The following is a 20,769-nucleotide window of genomic DNA, read 5'->3' on the forward strand; positions in this document are numbered from 1 at the left end:
ATAGAATAAATAAAATAATTTGGAAATGGTATCTGCTTTTCTATGGCAGAGACCTTTGGATCCTGAGAGAGCTTTGGATCCTCACTCATGTTGGATCTTTACCTCATATACTATATAATTAAAAATATATATATAACCTGATCTTTAGCAAATTTTTTTCCTCTGTGGTAATCCCTGTGGCATTTCCTGTGGAATATCCTTCTAGAGATATTTTGGATTTTCTTCTTCAAGGAGCCCTGGGCAACCAGCCCAGGAGCAACATCTATGTCAGTTTCAAACTGGGGAAATCCCATATCACAAGGAAAGTGCAAATTCAGCCTCCAAGCCTAGGATTGGCATGGGCATGGGGCTTCATTTTCTCGTGGGAAACTTTCCTTTCCCACCCTGCTCTTAGGGCTGAGGCAAGCCTCTTTGCTGTTTCCCTGGTGGGTAGGTGGACTTTGTCCAGTTCCTTTATACTGAGATTGTAGCGCTGTAGCACTCTAGCTTGATGTAGAGGTCTCAGCCGCCACTGTCCTCTTTGCATGGCCCACCCTTGTATCTTGTCCTAGTGTAGATGGGAGGGCCTATTTCCCAGCATCATCTGGGCCCCTCTGCTTCTCCCATCCCAAAGCCACTGCTGCATCCATTTGGACATCCTCTGCCTTTCTGGAACCTGGTCATTTCCATATTCTTGGAATTCTTCATTATTTCTCATGAGCTTAGCTGGGCATTTAAAAATGAATTCTTTTTTATCCCATTTTACTCAGCATTTCTAGATATTTGTAGCTGAAGTCATTCTACTTTAGCTTGGCTGGACATGTTGACAGAACTCATTTTTTTTTCTATGGAAAAATGCAACATATTGTACATACTATAGGTTTTTTATTTAACAGCTACATAAGTTTATATAGAGAGTTGAGATGTGTTTACACAGTGCTCAACTGTGTAATTAAGTAACTTACACAAAAAATATCTGCTTAATTGAATGTTTGGTACAAAAGACCTAAAGTCTTTTTTTTAATTAGCCTTTTTCCTTTTAAGCTTCTAAAAACTTATTTGAAAAATATTCTGTATTCTGTGGACATATTTAAATTATCTCACTAGCATGTGACTATAGACTTAATGGAGAAAAATTCCTAGTGGTTAGATAACACTCATATTGCTGTATATGGAGGGATAGGTAAATTGTTGAGTGTGTAAAAAGTACCACATGGAAACACTGACTAACCGACAGGTGTGTATTGTAAAATTCCCTCCACAAACAGATTCTAGAAGTTGCTATGACCTCTTCAGAACAAAAAGGGTCAGGGAAAGGCTGGATAAGGAGAAAGACAAAATTCTCAACTGTATCACACTGGTATAGTGAGTCAGGACTAATCACAGGCAGAACACCCTCAGGTTAGGGGTTAGAATGGCTATTCCTTATCTTCTGGCTACTGGGTATTCATTCCACCTTCTTACTCTCTCTCTCTTTTTTTTTTTTGTCTTTTCTAGACAGGGTCTTGCTCTGTTGCCCAGGGCTCAAGTGATCCTTTTGTCTCAGCCTCCTGAGCTAAGACTATGGGCATGTGTCACCATGCTCAGCTATTTTTTTTTTTTTAATTCTAGAGACAGGATCTTGTTATGTTGCCCAGGCTGGTCTGGAATTCCTGGCCTCAAGGTATCCTTTTACCTTGGCCTTCCAAAGTGCTGGGATTACTGGCATGAACCACTATGCCCAACCCATTCTACCCTCTTTGATAAAAGCACCAATTTCCTTTGAGGAAACCATTCTCCACGAACCTGTGTAGCTTCCGTGGGACTGTAATTGAAGGGGTGTGATTGTCTCTGGATAATTCCAGATTGGTCCTTTTATCCTGGGAATTTGAAGCTTGAGCTGAGTGAAAAAGATCAGAAAAATGATCAAATAGGCACTTTCTATCAGTTCTATCTGGATTCCAAGAGCTGCCCTCTTTTTCTGGGTTGTGGGAGGCACAGATTTTTATGAGCTCTATTTCCAGCTTTATCTTTTATTTAGTGGTCTAGAGGCCTCTCCTTAATTTGGACTTTAGGTTTTATGCACACACTATCTTTCTCTGATAATATTGATACAAGAATTTCTGTTTTAACTTAAGCCAGCCAGAATCAGTCTCTGTTCTTGGTCACCAAGCAGCCCTTGGGGTGCTTTTCTTTACACACAAAATATATTTCTGATGAAAATAGCTTTTGATAAATTGTCATTTTAAAACTCACTATTTAAGTGAAACCATTGGTGAAATAAGTGTAAAACAATCACCTTTGTACGTCCATTTTGGAAATCAGTTATTTTCACATTTTAAGTTGTCTTCAAGTGAGTTTTACCTGAATTGTGCATGCATTTATTTATTTATTTATTTATTTATTTATTTATTTATTTATTTATTTATTTATCGAGATGGAGCCTCACTCTGTCACCCAGGCTGGAGTGCAGGGGTGCAATCTCAGCTTACTGCAACCTCCGCCTCCTGGGTTCAAGCAATTCTCATGCCCCAGCCTCTCGAGTAGCTGGGATTACAAACAAGTACCATCATGCCCCATAAATTTTTGTATTTTTAGTAGAGATAGGGTTTCACCAAGTTGGCCGGGCTGGCCTCAGGTGATCCACTCGCTTTGGCCTCCCAAAGTGCTGAGATTACAGGTGTGAGCCTGGCGTGATTGTGCTTTTAATGAATATAGTCGATTATGCCGTGGCTGTGACATAGCTTGACTTGGGGCCTCTCTAACCCTGCATAGTCAATTATGGTATGCATATGAGGCTCCACTGTGTGTATAAAGCAAAGATATTATCTTATTATTAAGCTTGTATGGACAAGACTTAATAGGAGTTGTGTGCAGGCTGGTCAAGCACCTCTTGTGGCCACACATTTGCTGAGTGGAAACAGCAGATTTGGCTTAAGTTCCCTTTTTTGAACTTTCATAATTAAGAAAGGACTCTCAGTGTTTTATCATTTTGAAATTGCAATGTGTAATAGGAACTAATGAATCACTTTCCCATTATGAAAACCAAAGTAAAATTAGAATGTTGTTTTGCAAAAGCACATTGGCAGTTGTTCTCCTCAGAGTTGTGTAAGTTGCTCTATGTGTGGCAGTTCCATGAGCCTTCAAATATATCTACACCCTGACTTCTGGCCTCTGTGGTTTGGATCAGCATGTTCTTGCTGTCGAAGTGCCCCCTCCACTGAGACTTTGCCTGCTCAAGTTCTACTCATCTTCTAAGGCCAAACCAAACATTACCTTCCCCTGAAACCTTGCTGAATTTCACCCAGCAGCATTAGTCATTCCATCATTTTATCCTTTCTTCATCCCATTAAAGATCCTGTCACGTCATCTAATAGATTGTGAGCATGTTGCAGAAGTGGGAGAGGGCATTGGCTCAGTGCTTTATGCAGACTCAATACCTGTAGTCAAATTAGCTTTTCTCCTTAGGTACTGAATACCCTGCTCCCTCACTGAACAGAAAACCCCTTTAATACATTTCTCAGATGATCTAATACATGCAGCATTGTCAAGAGACCACAATTATTTACAGAAGGACTTCAATAATGCACATGGGGGAAACCAACATATCCTCATTGCCTTGTTTATTTGTTTCAATTTAAATGCTATCAAATGCTTTACACTTTGAACACTCTGAACTGGGGAGATTCAGCAATGCTTTTTAGGGATAAATCCCTTTTACTGAGGAAAAAGAACTTCAATTTACCAATCAGATAGGAGAGAGATGTTTCATTAGTTTTCTTTTTTCCTGACTTAAAACCACGTCTGTGCCAATTTGGAGTTAGCCATGCTCCTGCTCATCTCTGGGTAAACAGGAGTTTGAACAGTGGCCTTCATGGGTCCCTGTGGCTCACATGATCCAGTGTAGAGGCCACTCCTTACTTTAAGTTTTATGCACACCCTATCTTTCTCTGGCCACCACACTCTTTGTATTTCTGTCTGCTCAGAATGTTCTACCTTTAGTTCTTTGCCTAGCCAAATTCTGCTCATCCTTTGAGACCCTACTGCTACTCTACCACTAACTTTAAAAAGTATTTTGAGTGCCTTTTAGTAGCCAGGGAGACAAGGCAGATAAGAACCTGCATTGAAGAGTTTACATCCCAGTAAGGGAGACAGATAAACAAGTAAAAATAAGTAAGATAATCATCAACTGTGGCAGATTTTCTGAAATAAATGCACAGTGTAGTATGACAGCGTGCCTGGGAGCAGGGTTTTTTCAGGAAGGTTGTATTGAAAGGCCTCTCAGAGGAGGTGACATTGGAGGTTAGCCCCAAAAGCGAAGGTTTTATTGATCCTTCTGTGTTCAGCACCCCTTCTTGGCGCTTTTATTATCTCTCTTGTTTCTTAACACATCACATTGTTGGCCACATCTATGTATTGCAGTGGTGCCTGGTAAATGTCTAACAAAAAGCCCAAATTTATAGTGTTTGCCAATTTCTGTGGTGTAAATACTCTCACTCTCACCATGACTGATTTCAAGCTACTAACTTGATGTCAATGAAGTGGAATTGAGAAGAGATGTAGAGAATTGGCTCTTGGGAGCCAATGAGAGCCAGCTTGAGCCAGCTTCAGCATGTCACTGTGCCCACCAGGCTGTTAACTCTCTTTGAGGTAGTAGTAAATATTTAATGAATCAATGAATTCACCCATGTACAGGTACCTACTCAATCTAATCCATTGTTTTTAGTGTTATTATTAACCATAGACTCCAAAGATGACACATGAATGGGAATAAGAGTTATGTAACTATTGTATGTACTTTTTTGAAATTCAATGATAAAAATATTTATGAAGCCATCAGCGTTCTTTACAATATTGATTCTTCTCATAAATCAAAGGTTTGAACAAATTAGGAAAGGAAAGAAGAAAGAGTTATCTTTACAAGTATACCACATACATCAGTATCAAGGCAAATAATATGTCAGAAAATAAAAATAAATTTAGAAAGGTTATACATTCTACTCAGGCAAAGGAAATCAAAAGCTGTATTTCAGACTTTGTAATGAGCAAAAAAATTTGGCTATAACCTAACCGTCATTGTTTCTCAACAAAATGTGGGGGACATGATTTTATTTTCTGGGCATACCTTAATATGCTTTATGTAGAACCTAAAACATATCCTTATACATAAAACACATGAAAACATAAGCTAGTGAGTTTTTATGATTCTTTATCTTAGTGGTTATTTTCATAGACTTTGACACAGAAAAATGGTAGAGGAAAGACTTTTAAAAATACATATCTAAGAAAGATTCAAAATGTTTAAAACCAGAATGATTTATAAATGATTCCTCAGACTGATCTAAACACATTAGAATGTTCTCTGGGTATTTGACAAGGTTGGAGCTACCCCTTCCCTCCATTTCTATTATAGATGGCTTTCATCGTGCACTCCTCGTTAGCTGAAATTTTATACTTAAAAAGCATAGGAGATTAAAGAGCTTCAACTTTTTGTTATTCTTCCCATTGAGAGGTGAATTCAATGGTTACACACAAATAAAAACTGGAGCTGAGAGACATTTTTCCTTCCTTCCTCCTCCTCCCCCCTTCTTCCTCCTCTCCTTCCTTTTCCTTCCTCTCTCTCCTCTTCCCCTCCTTCCCCCTTCTCCCACCCCCAGAATGAATAAATGGCCCTGAGGATGTTTATGTCCTAATACCTGGAACCTGCAAATATGTTACCTTCCAAAGTAAAAAGGATTTTGTAGATGTGATTAAACTAAAGGTCTTGAGATGTGGAGATTATCTTGCATTATCAGGTGGACTAATGTAATCATAGGATTCTCATAACAGCAGGCAAGAGGGTGAGAAGATACGGAGAAGATGTAAGAACAGAGGCAGAGGTCAGAGAGGAGAAAAGATACTACACTGCTGGTTTTGAAGGTGGAGGAAGGGGCCAGGGGAATATGTGCAGCACCTTGTAAACTTAACAAGGTAAAGAAATGGGTTCTCCCCTGGAGTCTCCAAGAAGAAGAAATGCAGCCTTATATATAGATTTTGGAATTCTGACCTCTAGGACTGTATATAATAAATGCGTGTTGTTTTAAGGCATTAATGTTGTGGAAATAAGTTAAAGCAGCAATAGGAACAATCTCATCAAAAAGTGGGCTAAGGACATGAATAGACAATTCTCAAAATGTCCAACAAACATGAAAAAATGCTCAACATCACTAATGATCAGGGAAAAGCAAATTGAAACCACAATGAGATACCACCTTACTCCTGCAAGAATGACCATAATCAAAAAATCAAAAAACAATAGATGTTGCCATGGATGCAGCTATCAGGGAACATTCCTACACTGCTGTGGGGAATGCAAACTAGTGCAGCTGCTATGGAAAACAGTATGGAGATCTCTTAAAGAACTAAAAGTAGAACTCCCATTTGATCCAGCAATCCCACTACTGGGTGTCTACCCAGAGGAAAAGAAGTCATGATTTGAAAAAGATAATTGCACACACATGTTTATAGCAGCACGATTCACAATTGCAAAATGGTTACTAACCCAGATGCCCATCAATCAATGAGCAGAGAAAGAAACTATGGCATATCTATACAATGGAATACTACACAGCCATAACAAGGAATGAATTAACAGTATTTGCAATGATCTGGATGAGATTGGAGACTATTATTCTAAGTAAAGTAACTCGGGAATGGAAAACCACACATTGTATGTTCTCACTGATATGTGGAGCTAAGCTGTGAGGACACAAAGGCATAAGAAGGATATGATGGACTTTGGGAACTTGGGGGGAAGAGTGGGAGAGGGGCAAGGGATAAAAGACAACATATATGGTGCCGTATATACTGCTCTGGTGATGGGTGCACCAGGATCTCACAAATGACCACTAAAGAACTTACTCGTGTAACCAAATACCACCTGTACCCCAATAACTTATGGAAAAAAAATAAAGCAGTAATAAGAAAAGAGTGCACTTTCTTCCTTTCTTTTTTTTTTTTTTCTATTTTTTTAAGAGGTAGTAGAGCAAGGTTGTCCAATCTTTAGGCTTTCCTGGGCTACACTAGAAGAAGAAGAAGAATCGTCTTGGGTCATACAGAAAATACACTAACACTAACGATAGCTAATAAGCTAAAATTTAAAAATCACACACACACAAATCTCATGTTTTAAGAAAGTGCTAATTTTAGCAAGTTTTGGAAAGCTTTTCAAAGTATAAGAGAAAGGAAGAGGTGTTAATAATTCTACTACTCTTCTAGGCTCCATTACAGGTAATATTTGGACATATTTCTATCCAGATTATTTTTAAAGAAATGGCTGAGGTAATATTGTGTATATAGTTTCACATCCTGGTTTTTTTTTTTTTTTTCCACATAAGTAAGTGTATATCACAAGAATTTTCCAAAAACACCATAATGTGGCAATGACTAATGTTGGGTATTGAGCAGTTTTAAATTCTTTTTTTTTTTTTTTGGAGACAGAGTTTTGCTCTTGTTGCCCAGGCTGGAGTGCAATGGCGCAATCTCAGCTCATTGCAACCTCTGCATCCTGGGTTCAAGAGATTCTCCTGCTTCAGCCTCCCCGAGTAGCTTGGATTACAGGCATGCACCACCACGTCTGGCTAGTTTTGTATTTTTAGTAGAGACGGGGTTTCTTCATGTTGGTCAGGCTGGTCTCGATCTCCCAACCTCAGGTGATCTGCCTGCCTTGGCCTCCCAAAGTGCTGGGATTACAGGCCTGAGCCATTGCACCCTGACAGTTTTAATTTCTTATCATAAATAATAATGAAATGCATATTTTTGCATAATTCTTTGTGTATACTGTGGTAAAATATACAACATAAAATTTACCACTGTAACCATTTGAAACTGTTCAATTCCGTGGCATTAAGTATATTCACAATGTTATGCAAATATCACCACTATCTAGTTCCGGAAATGTGCATAAATCTGCCTGAATTTCATACCATTTCTGCATAATAAATTCATAGAGAGTAGATTGTTGCATTAAAAGAAAAAATAAATATTTTAAAGTACGTCCAGAAAGGTGGTACTCATTTGCTTTTCTGAGTATAAGAATATTGGTTATAACATTCTAGTTAGTCCTTATTTACACTATCATTCAAAACACCTTTGCCAATTTATAAGTAAAAAATAAGATCTTATCTTTTATTTTGTTTGCATTTGATTATTATGAGGCTGAACATTTTCTAGTATGTTAATTAACTATTTTATTTTACCATGTGAAATGTCCATATGCCACCATGGGTCATGAGAAGGTGAAATCACAACTCTGCTCTCTGCCCCACCTTCTTGATTCAACTAGAGGACTCTATTCTTATCTGCTTTTTATCTTCGTTTTTGTGAAGGATTTTATTGGAAGAAAGGATCCCTTGGCTAATAAATGTTTGAAAACAACAAATCTGGACTAATGGTTTTCAAATATTTGTGTGTATAAGTAATACCTGAGAAATGCGTTAAAAATACGGATTTCCTAAGACCTATCTCAGAAGTCTCAGAAGCCAGGGGATTTGCATGTTAATCTGGTGCTAGGTTATCTCTTGCAGACTGTCCAAAACCCACATTTTGAGAAACACTGCCTTATCTTGTTTCCCATAGACTAGGACTCACAGGATGATTCTAAATCCAAGATGATCTTGAGTGGGGTTAAATAAAACCAATGTGGTGTTAAATAAAATGGAATCACATAAGATGAGAGATTTTCTTTTGCCTTCTCTTTCAGTCCTTCTGAATAGATTAAGAGAAGTCTCAGTTTGATGTGAATGCATCTTTAATGTAGCACATACTAACCACCCTTTAAAAAAAAAACAGAAACAGGCCTTAGGCTCAGGGCTTTTAGCAGGTAATAGTATCTGGTTAAATTTTAATGGCATTATATTTTTATTCAGTTTATTTGTATGGTTACCTTTTAATTATGAAAAGTTATATTACAATTTTAATTATGGTAGTGATATTAAGATATTATATTAGGAAATAATAGTAGAAGTATTACGGGTAAAAATAGTGAAGGTTGTAATCAGATGAATCATATCTATGAATTACTGGTTTGGAACATGAGCTGCTGTACAGAAAGAGCAGATCTAAATCCAGAGCTGGGTTGGGGGTGGTTTGGAAGATCCTTTGAAAGGGGACAGAAGTGGAGGTGGCTAAGGAGCTTTGGAAACAGCATTGGACGCTATGTTCTCGGTGAAGGGACAAAGAGGGACACTTCTTCATAATTTTTACCTTGTGGCTCGTACTGCCAGCCCCTTTAACAGGGGTGATGCACTTTGCTGTTTGTTTCTGCAGATGATTCAGGTTAAAACAGAAGAACTTATGTCTACCTTCAGCGACACATACGTGATTCTTTGCAGGACTGAAGAGTACTAGGCCTTGCCAGCTGGCAGCCCAGGATTTAGCAGAAGGTTAAAGATGCTGCTGTGAAAAGTTACAGATACTTTCCCTTAGCCTCTTCTCTAATGCCATGGAAGAAAAAAAAAATCACTGACTCACTATGCCGTGTAAGGCATAAGGAAGACTCTAAGAGAGTTTGTAATGGATTCCCTTTTAAAGCATGGTAGAGACTGAATTATTATTGACTAAGAAAGTTTCAGGCAAAAAAAAAAAAATCCAAATATTATGGATTTGAAAAAACTGATTCTATTATTATTATTTTTTATTTTTATTTTAAAAAATTTTTATTTTACTTTAAGTTCTGGGATACATGCACAGAACATGCAGGTTTGTTACATAGGTACACATGTGCCATGGTTGTTCGCTGCACCTATCAACCCGTCATCTAGGTTTTAAGCCCTGCATTCATTAGATATTTGCCCTAATGCTCTCCCTCCCCCGACTCCCTGACAGGCCCCAGTGTGTGATGTTCCTCTCCATGTTTCCATGTGTTCTCTTGTTCAACTCCCACTTATGAGTGAGAACATGCAGTGTTTGCTTTTCTGTTCCTATGTTAGTTTGCTAAGAATGATAGCTTCTGGCTTCATCCATGTCCCTGCAAAGGACATGAACTCATTCTTTTTTTATGGCTGCACAGTATTCCATGGTCTATATGTGCCACATTTTCTTTATCCAGTCTATCATTGATGGGCATTTTTAGGTTGGTTGCAATTCTTTGCTATTGTGTGTGTGTGTGTGTGTGTATATATATATATATATATTATATATATATACATACACTATATATATAAATACACTATATATATAAATACACTATATATATATATCTAAATACACTATATATATATATATATATATATTTGAGATGGAGTATCACTCTTGTTGCCCAGGCTGGAGTGCAATGGTGTGATCTGCAACCTCTGCCTCCCGGGTTCAAGCGATTCTCCAGCCTCAGCCTCCCAAGTAGCTGGGATTAGAGGCATGTGCCACCAGGCGTGGCTAATTTTGTATTTTTAGTAGAGACAGGGTTTCACCATGTTAGTCAGGCTGGTCTCGAACTCCTGACCTCAGATTATCCACCCGCCTTGGCTTCTCAAAGTGTTGGGATTACAGATGTGAGCCACGGTGCCTAGCCAAAGAAGCTGATTCTAAACCAACAACCATGGTGTTTTCCGATAGACTGTTTAGCATTCATATAAGAAGTGTTATTTACAATGCTAACAATTTTCCTTTCATGATAATCATTTATTTAACTGGCTGTAAGATAGGGTAAACTATAGTTTACCCTATTATCTGATTTACCGAACAGATCTTGGTTTTTAAAATGTTAAATCATGTTTTTGGAATAAAAATTGTAAATGAAGAATGCTTGTCACCACAAGTTAGTAATGGAAGTATTCTATTATTTTTAATTTTATGTAAGTACAGACAAGAGCTATATGGGAAAGTAGCTATTACAGACCTATTGTAGTTTCATCATTTATAACCAGGGTTGGTAGTAAAGCAACAGAAATACGTCTTCAATGCAGACTTGCTCCCAGCATCTCTTTCCTTTCATCCTTGACCATATTGCGTCCTGGACAGGAAGAAGACATCCTCAGCCCTCCACGCCTTCCCCTCCAATGTGGGCTGAGTGTTGGGTCAACTGATGAGCAGTGCAGACTCTTCATTTTGCTTTGTTGGTGCCTTGGAGGCATGTGAGGGCACAGCCTCAAATTCCAGAGACCTTGCCTTCAGGATTTGAGGTGGGGGAAGATGTGAAAGAAGACCTTTAGCCACTCAGTGTTATCAAAAGCAATCACCAAGGAAGTTTTCGCATCTGGCATTGTATTGGGAAGTCCATCAGCAGTACCGTATGGTCTTTTTAGTGAACAAGTATTTACACCTTGTTAACAGCAGTGTACACCCGGTGGAAAACTCCTATTCATGGCATGGCAGAATTGTAAACATTTCCTCCTTCACCAAATTTGTGGATGGAATAAAATGTAGCCTTAAACTTTATTGGCTTCTCTGATCTTCCATCTGCGGGGCCCAAAAACTTTCAGAAGTAGGAATCCTGCGGCATCTGCTAATGGTGATTGGAAGAAAGAGTAGAGGGGACAGTATCTATGGGTGCAGTACCAGAACTATTATGAAATGCTTCCAGCTGCGATTTCAGAGGAATCACCCCTGAACCCCTGTACGTGGTTCTCCTATTTCAGTCACACTTCTAGCTATGACTCTGCTTAGACAAGATGAAGTTGATGGATTCGTTAGAAAGTTTCCAGTGAACTTGTCTGGTCCAATTTCTCTTTCCTTAAGGGCATGGACACAGCTTTGGTTCTCCTTCCTGTACTTACTTGTCTGCTGCTCCCATTCTTCCCCTTAGGGCATAGAAGATTACCTAGCAGGTGAAGGCACCCTATACTATTTGGTTTTTAATAGGAGAAACCCTCCAGTCAGAGATAAATCTTACTTGGAGTCTAGGTAGCTATAAGTCTGAAGTGTCAGTACAGCATTTCAGCACTTTCAGTAGGAGCTCCCAAGGGCCAAGTAAATCACAGAACCAGCCTCTGAGATACTGAATCTGGCTTGAAATAGAATGTGAGGTGATCATTCTGTTCTATTATAGAAGAGGCCAAGTTTTTTCCGAAGTAGCCATAGCCAGGTGAGGGTGGCCTTCTGGAGGAGTAAGGTTTGAGAGAACTATGTTGGAAGTCATTAAGAGAAAGAGCCTATTCCCCAGCTGCTTCCTGCTCAGAAGCAAGACCCCTGGTGGTTGGTACAAGATAAAGCTAAGCGTGAATGAAGTCTCTTCTCTTGATAATCTAGATCGACCCAAAACAACTGAGTCTATAAAGAACCCAGATTATGTCATATGCCAATGTGTCACACACCGGAATGTATAACTCATGATTCAATAATTTCTGTTGTGTATGCAATTGTGATGTGCATGTCAATTCCCATTTTTCCTAGGTAATGTCTGATAGTGCAGAGTCTTCATTGTCCTTGGAGAATAAGATGCATCATGTAAGGTGGCAGTCTGCTAAGACTGCTACTTTAAGGAAGAGGTGCTGTTGTAAAAGAAACGTTGAAGTTAAAAACAACTAATGATCAATTGACTGGGCTTGGACACAGACCCTAGCATTTGAGTACCTTACACTTTTTAACTTGCACTCCAGCTTTGATCAGGCTTTTCCTGTGATTGTACAGCCAGGAAATAATAATTCTTTTGGCTTTTCTCTTCGTTGACATTTGGGAAATGGCTGCACTTTAGAACTTGGCTCTGATCTCTTCGGTATTTGCCTGATGTCTTGAGACTCCATTCTTCTGAGCTCCTGGTGTCTTAGATTCTCCCTGAAGTTAAGAACACTATCAATCCTCCAAACCTGCCTCTTATACTGTGACAACTGATAATGTACTAAATTCAAATGAAAATCTTAGGCAAGACCCTTTAGGGTCTCCTACTCTTCATATGAAATGCATTTTTATCAGTATAACAAATATAATTTTTAAAAGTCACATAAATTCTACCAATTTGAAAGTAAAAAGGGTACAAATGCTTTGCATCATGTTTCTAGGGTTTCTTAGGAATTTTATATGAAAAGCACTTTTTACTTCCTGCCCAGCCAAGAACTCCAACTGATTTCAGCTGCTGCTATTTGGTGTATGAAAAAAAAATTTCTAAAGAATTTTGTTATCAGTGATGCTATGCAACCTGGCATAACACACTTGACAATATCAAAAGAGATGCTATCATATAAATGTAACAGGGAGCAGAATGCAGTTCCGTTTCATGATTTGGCCAGAAAAAACAAATTACCTTGAGTGACCCAAAGCAACCTGACTTCATCAGACCCCCGGCCCTTGTACACATTACAATTCTGCCCCAGTAAGGAGATTATAAAAGAAAGGTTTTCATGGCTCTCAGAAAGGAGATTTTCTCCTTTTCAATTACATCTGATTTATGAACTGTTTAAACTATTTCTCAAAGTCTGCCTTCACAGCCTCTCACTTGTCTGATAAACACTGCACAAAAATTCTGCTGGTTTGCAAAATACGACTCTTACGTGTCTGAAGTCCCCTTTCGGATCCTGGGAGGAAGTAACATTGAAGTCTCCAAAGAGCTGCTGGTGACAAATGTCTACTGCATTTCCTGATGGCAGAGAACAAAAGTGAGACGTGAAAGAGAAAACATACACGCAGTGGAATCCTCTCTCCTTCAGCTTCTTTGGAGCCAAGTGCTGAGCTATCTGATTTTTATACCCCTACCCCCTCAGCCTTTCTCCCTCTCACATTATGGTCTGTCCTCCAGAAATATCTCCTTTTTGGTTTCAAACCAGATGGAATTATAGAAAACAAACTGTAAGTTCCCAGGCCCACAACTTTCTCACAGCCAGAAAGGGAGTGAGTGACAGGACGTGGATTACCCTCTCCTCCCCAGCCACCACCACCTTCTTTTCAAAAGCAAATTCTTTTAAAAATATAGACAGAGCATAACTCAGCAGTCATTTGGCAATGGGTGAGCATGGTTATCTTTCAAAATAATAATGACGCCAAACTTTATAGAAAAAGGAAACCGTTCTCTTTGTTCCAAAAACCCTACAATGTAGATAAGTATCTCTCAAGGCATAAATACAAGGACATTTTTAGAACTGGCCCATTTGCTAGTCTAGACTTATAGGAAAGCATCATAAAACTGTTATTTTTCAATGGGTCAAATTCTCTTCCAATGCAACTCTATCTGCCCCAGAACTGAAAAGAATCCCAGTTTTAGAAGGAATTTGGCAGCCCTAGGCCAGTTCTTTTCTTATTCATCTGCTGTAGATCTTGATCCACCTCATATTAACAAGAGTTTTGAAGGTTTTTCTGTGTGCTTTATTTTTTAACAACGGAAGCGTCTTCTACCTGGGTGCCTCAAGATGACTTCTCAGACTCTACTGAGTGTGAGGTGGTCTGAGTGTTTGGCTGGAAGGCAGGTTTGCTCCTCCTGGACCTAATGTCTTGGTCTTATGAGACAATTTTGTGGGCCCCTTTGTTCCTGCTCAAGGCACCAGTGAATATCATTTGCAGAATTAGGGTGTTGGCTCAAAAGAGACATAGTGTATTATCCCATAGAAAGTATGAGAGCATCTGGGAATTATGAGGGCGTTTATGAGTAACATCTCTGGTAGACACATGAGATCAGCCTTCTTCCCGCTCACCACCACCGAAGATCTGGGGGCGGATGGGCAGAGGTGAGGTGGTGTGGCATGGCAGCTGGAACACAAGTGGAAATAGTCAACTTGGCCATACTGAAACCCTATTTGCCATCTATGTGTGAGGCCGTTCCAGCATTCGGTGTCCAAGGACACCTAGTCCTGGCCTCGCTTGCCTTCCTATTTTTAAGGGGGAAAGGCTTCATATACTTATTTAAGCAAAACGAAAAAAAAAAAAAAAAACTTGAGTGTCAAGTAATTGTTGAGCAAGCAACACAGTGATAAAATTTTAAAATATACAAATCAAGACTATATGGCATCAATTTTGCTAGAATGACCCATGAACTTTAAAGATCAAGGAGCAAAATCTTGGACATTGGGCATTAGTTTTACTATGATATCTTTCAATTCAGAAGAGGACAAAGTTTTTATGTAGTTCTCTGCATCAGTGATGGGAGTGTTGAGTTTTCATGTTTTTTGAAAAAAGTAGAAGTTAAATTACTTCTTTTGACTGTCCAAGGTGGTGCATTTTATGGAAAAAGAAGGCCCTATGCTGGGAGCCTTACATTTTGCTATGGCCTCTGCCAGTAGCTGAGAGTGGTGATATGGAACTCCCCTGCCTGTCTGGGCCTCAGTCATTCTTTCTGCAAGGAAAGACTAACTGGGTGGACATTTACTGCCTTCACTGAGGTCTCTTAAAGTGTAATGACACTCTGGGCATGGAGTGGATTTTAGTAAGAGTGATGTGATTCACCTGCCCTCTGAATTCATGTGCAGGGTGTTAGCAGAAGCAGGAGCAATGGAGTGTGTGAGTGTGTGTGTGTGTTTAGAGCTAAAAGTAGTGACCAAGGACAGTTGAGCTGCTACAAATTTCATTTTTTTATCTTCAGTAGAAACCTCCTATTGCCAAATCTTTGAGGAGGTAGCTAAGGCTTTTTCTAAGATGCAGACAAATGTTCCTCTTAGCTATCATGATAGATTTTTGACCAGGAAAGCCACTCTCAGAGACATGTGATGATTGTCCTGGGGTGATGTGTCTCCATTAGGAGATGAAAGGTGGTATTGATGCTGAAGTGATCTGGTGGAGGAATGGCCTGAGACAGAAATTGCAAACTACATAACAACCCAACATAACGACTCTGATCAATCCACAGGGGCTGTTGATGAGCATTCTGCAGGTAAACACAGACTAGCTCCAGAGAGAAGTGTCATAATCAACTTGTAATGCCTGTCTCAGGTGTGACAGGGCAAGTGGTACCCTTGTGCCATATTGTTGTTAATGGCACTGTGGAACATACCAGAGAAAACACAGTCAGATGGATCTGGCTTCTAATTAGATCCACCCTGGTAAAGCTGTGTGACTTTGAGCAAGTGACATAACCTCTCTAAGTTCAATGTCCTTCTCAAGAAATGGGGATACCTTCCTTGTGGAATTATTGTGAGGCTGAAGCAAGATAATGCATGCTTGCTCTTATTCTTGTAATTGTGACTAGTAAAAGGTAACTAGTGTCAAGTGAGAAAGCTTTGGATTAGAGATGTGGTTCGGGCTTGCACATTCACTTTTCATGAATGTGAGGAGACTTATTGGAGACACCAAGTCATGGAGGGCTTCAATTCAGACTCAGCATAATAGAAGGCTTGAGGATCATTTTCCCCAAACAGGGTCAAAGTCTTGTGAATAGGAGGCATACGGATTCTTCAGATGGAGTTAATGACATAATCTTCATTAGGAAATGACTCCCTATGGTTATGAACTGTGCATAATTGTAGGTTTGGTGAGATCCCATCCTGGGGCATTGCCCCCGTTACTCTCTTTTGTTTACAGAATCAGAGCTCACTCTTTTTGTTTTATTTATTTTTTTTTTTGAGACAAAGTCTTGCTCTGTCACCCAGGCTGGAGTGCAGTGGCACAATCTTGGCTCACTGCAACTTCCGCCTCTTGGGTTCAAGTGATTCTCCTGCCTCAGCCTTCCGAGTAGCCAAGATTACAGACACCCACCACCATGCCCTGCTAATTTTTTGGTATTTTTAGTAGAGATGGGGTTTAATCATGTTGGCCAGGCTGGTCTTGAACTCCTGACCTCAGGTGATCTGCCTGCCTCAGCTTCCCAAAGTGCTGGGATTGCAGGTGTGAGCCACTGCACCCGTACCCACTCTTCTTTTGAGTCTAAATCCCATTCTTCTCTATGAGAAGACGTGAAAGCTACTGGCTTTCAGCCTGAGCCTCCAGAATTTGAAATATACAGGAAAGGAACCAGCAACTGGGCATCCAGGGGAAGGGGGATAGAATCAGAAATACTAAATGAGGCAGAGCTCTAAAGGCAAAGAAGATGTGGAAAGAGTGAAAGGGGAGAGTTAGGATGTTGGCAGAGGACCGTGTGGTCACTCTTGGAGGGCTATCTTCTTGGGATATAGAGTGTTCCAGTTGCATCTCCCTATTCCTTAATGGCCTTGGAACAGTTTCCTGAAGGCTGGAAACCTCACAGGGTTCGGTTCAGTGCATCATCTGTTCAGGGAAGGTGGGGAAGTGCTAGTCAGAAATGGTGGTGGGGAAACCAGTTCCCTGTCCATCCAAAGGACTTTGAAAAGCACCATCATTATGAACCACCAGGCAGCCTGGAGCCTCAATTTCTGTTTACCTACCCAGCTGCAGAGAGAGTACAAAACAGTAAAGCTGGTCCTCTATGAGGTCAGATATAAAACATTACATGGGATAAAGAAAAAGGACTTGTTTAGTTAGGTTTCTTTAACATTATTATCATCATTATTTCCAGACTAAGGTGACCTCTCTACTGGCCAAAGGGATACACTGAATTGTGGATCATCTCTCTGGAGTTCCCTTGATATACAAATGATGCTAAATGGGGACATCTGAATGTATGCTTGAGGACATCAGAATTTCCCATTATCCATTTTATTGTTACACCCATAAAGATTCTCCCCTTAGGACTGAGTGAGGGCAGGTGCTTTCTTGGTTTCCAGAAAAGGATAAAGGCTTCTTATGGACCTTATAACCAGTAATAACAGAGTTATCTATATATTCAGGAAAATGACTAGGTGACGTCAAAGTGTATGTTAACTATGTAACTCCCCATGTTTGTTATTCCCAGCCTGTTTCTCTGTAGTTCTCCGTAAAATCCTGGAAAGGAATTTACAGAGGATGGGTGAGGGGTATGGATGGGACAGAAGAAAGTGGAGGAACCTGGAGACCTGGCCCAAATTAAGGCTATCTAGGATGAAGTAAAAATCATGCCAGAAGGCTTACAAGATGGAAGGATGGCAAGGTCCTTGTGTCCCATGGAAAGAGAGCAAGGGGTGCCATCTTGGGCCAGAGAAGATACCTAAGCTGGGGACCCACAGTGATCACCCAAAAGTTTGACATCCCCCTCTCATATCTGCAAAGGACACCCTTTGTAAAAAGTTCTCAGCACAGACTCACCCCAGCAATCATACACAAGGAGTAGCCAGTCTTCTAAGTTTCCACTTTCTATTCCTGTCCTAACTGACCAATCTCTTTTGTAGCTGTTGTTTGAAAGGACTTTTAGTTGCACAACTTTATGCACATGTTGTAATTTGAACATAAACAGTGAAAATCTTTGGAATGCTTCCCTTTCAAATGTTTGTGGTTGACAAATATCTTTTCAACTAACATTTTCCCACTTAAAATGTAGTAAACTATTTAGTTTCACATTAATCCAAAGTAAGAAGGGGCTTCTCCTCCTCTTGGTTTTCCTTTCCTCCTCCTCCTCCATCTCCTCCTCCTCCTCCTCCTGCTCCTCCTCCTCCTCCTGCATCTCCTCCCCCTCCTCCTCCTCTTCTTTTTCCTCCTCCTCCTTTTCTTTCTCTGCCTCTCTCCTTTGATCTATGAGATGGCTGGTTGGCTTATCATGGCAGTGTGACATTGAATTTTTTTTCTCTTTGCAAATCCATTTTGAGTAAATCCTATGATAGGGATGGAGAGATCACATTTAGAAAAGCTTCTTAAAACCTTAAAGCTTTCATTTAGTAAATATGACAAGCACTGTAATTTACAGATGGGATTATAACATTCTAACCTCTATTTGGGCTCTGCTTTCCCAACTCTTAGGAGTAATGAGATGATGAATAAGTTAATATTTGTTCAAGGATTTGAAGCAAAGCAATGTCTTAAATGCTTATGTATTTTGACCTCAAATTGCACTCCTACAGAATTCCCTGTAAGTAAGAAAAAGGAAGGAGGCAGTGGCAGAAACGACACAAAGCAACTATTTGTGCTTCTCTCAAACCTCCGGAACTCAGTAGAGGAGTAGGGGAAGTGTTTATATTTGACAATCCTTGTTCCAGAGTGATTCTTGCTGGACTGAAGTGAAGGGGCAATATTGATAGATCTCTCCTCAGTGACTTCTAGTACTTTCTGAGTGAAAAAGTACTTCTAGTACTTTCTTTACCCCAACACCCAGAGCCTTCCTAATATCCAATGGCTGTGACCCTTCACCAGCACTGTTCAGCATGGTGTGCTTCCTCCCAGGTTTAGACCCTAGTGCCAAAAATTTCCGTCTTTTGTCTTTGGAGCCCAGACAGATGACTGAGCAGCTACTCTGCAAATGCAGTTTGACCCAGGGGATTAATCACTGCTAATATCTCAGGAAAGCTTTTTCAACAGTCATTACAGTAAGGAGAACAAATGCAAATACCAGAACAATAAAAATAGTAATAATAGTGTCAATCATCAAGTCCTGACCGTGGGTAGATGTCTGTGTAAAGTCCAGATGTTATCTAATCAATCCTCACAGCAGTCCTGCGAGTGGGAATTATTATTATTCTCATATTACATGTTGGGCAGACAGGCTCAGGGAGGTTCACTAATTTGCCTAAAGTCACACAGCTAGGAAGCAGCTGAGTCAGGATACACACCACCAAGCCTCAGGCTTTCTAGGCTATGAGCTCAAGACTTGTAGGTGGCCCCCTCACCCCAAAAACCTTGTACATGCCTTGCAAATAGAAAGGGATAAATAAATGTTTATTATCCAAATTGAATAGAATTATTTTCTGTGTGATTTAGGGAAGTCTCAACCTTCCAAAGCAAACATTTTACATTTAACAGACAAGAAAAGAGTGACTATTGCTTGTATTTTAAGTCTTATAGCTGCATGGAGGGGAAGGTAGGGGGCTGAGGAGTTTCTCACTCATCAACTGGGAATTATTCAACAATCTTTTTTTCCCCCTTCTGGCCTTTGAAGTCAGATCACATAAACAAGTACCTGACTGCAGGAAAGGCTGTATTTGCTTGACAAATGTCTGAGAAAATCTTAACAGCACCACCTAAGTGATCAAGCATTTACTAAGCACACAGACTTAGGCAGAAACATGGATCCTGTCTTCTAGGAATTTGTAATCTGACAGAAACAAAGCAGGATTTCAGAGAACTTCCCGTGTCTGGTTTCATGTCAAGCACACCCTTGGCCAGTACATGGGGGGATCTCTGGAAGTGAATTCTAACGGGACTTAGGGCTCCTTGATGATAGTTTTAGGAGATGTGAGTTTCTGCTTCACGAGGTGAATTTCCCATTTCCCACTATGTCAAGAATGTGAGGCAATTCCAAAGGAATGTGGTATTGTAATACATCTAACAGGAAACCCACACAGACAGTTCCTTTTCCTTCTGGAGTTAGAAGATGAAATGAAAAGCGCAAATAGCCGCACTGCAAGTTCCAAAGCTGTGCCTTTACAAGCAAATTCTGATTCATAATATTGACTTGGTGTAATCTCATAGTATATGGACATGTCTCTAGGGTCTGTGTTTAACAAGCTCCCTCCTCCCTACCAAGCCCACCTTAACCCTGCTCTTTATCTCCCGGGGTCCTCCTCAGAATCAGTTCAATGAAAATAACATTTACTGGGGAAGGTCCTGAGACCCATGATATGCATGGGTGTGGAACATCAAAGATTAAAAAGATAGTATTTCCCAGGAGCTAGAGACCAGCCTGGGCAACATGGCAAAGCCCTGTCTCTATAAAAAATATAAAACAAACTAGCTGGGCATGGTGGTGCACACCCATAGTCTTAACAACTAGGAAGGCTGAGGTGGGGGGATGGCTTGAGTCCGGGAGGTCAAGGCTGCAGAGAGCCATGATCATGCCATCGCACTCCAGCCTGGGCAACAGAACAAGGCCTTCTCTCAAAAAAAAAAAAATAAAATAAAAAATAAAAGAAAGACTTTTCAGCTGTAGAGGTCCTTTATTCC

General features: G+C 40.0%; 1 long non-coding RNA gene across 1 annotated transcript; it reads right to left on the reverse strand.

Moving 5' to 3' along the window:
* Positions 1-10,750: 10,750 nt before the first annotated feature.
* On the reverse strand, positions 10,751-13,638 carry LOC116809467 (uncharacterized). The gene is made up of 2 exons (XR_004369856.1): positions 13,419-13,638; positions 10,751-12,705 (listed from the first exon to the last, which is right to left on the reverse strand). It is a non-coding gene; the product is annotated as an uncharacterized LOC116809467 (long non-coding RNA).
* Positions 13,639-20,769: the final 7,131 nt, after the last annotated feature.

Source organism: Hylobates moloch, unplaced genomic scaffold (genome assembly GCF_009828535.3).
Source record: "Hylobates moloch isolate HMO894 unplaced genomic scaffold, HMol_V3 SCAFFOLD_1, whole genome shotgun sequence".
Lineage (NCBI taxonomy): Eukaryota > Metazoa > Chordata > Mammalia > Primates > Hylobatidae > Hylobates > Hylobates moloch.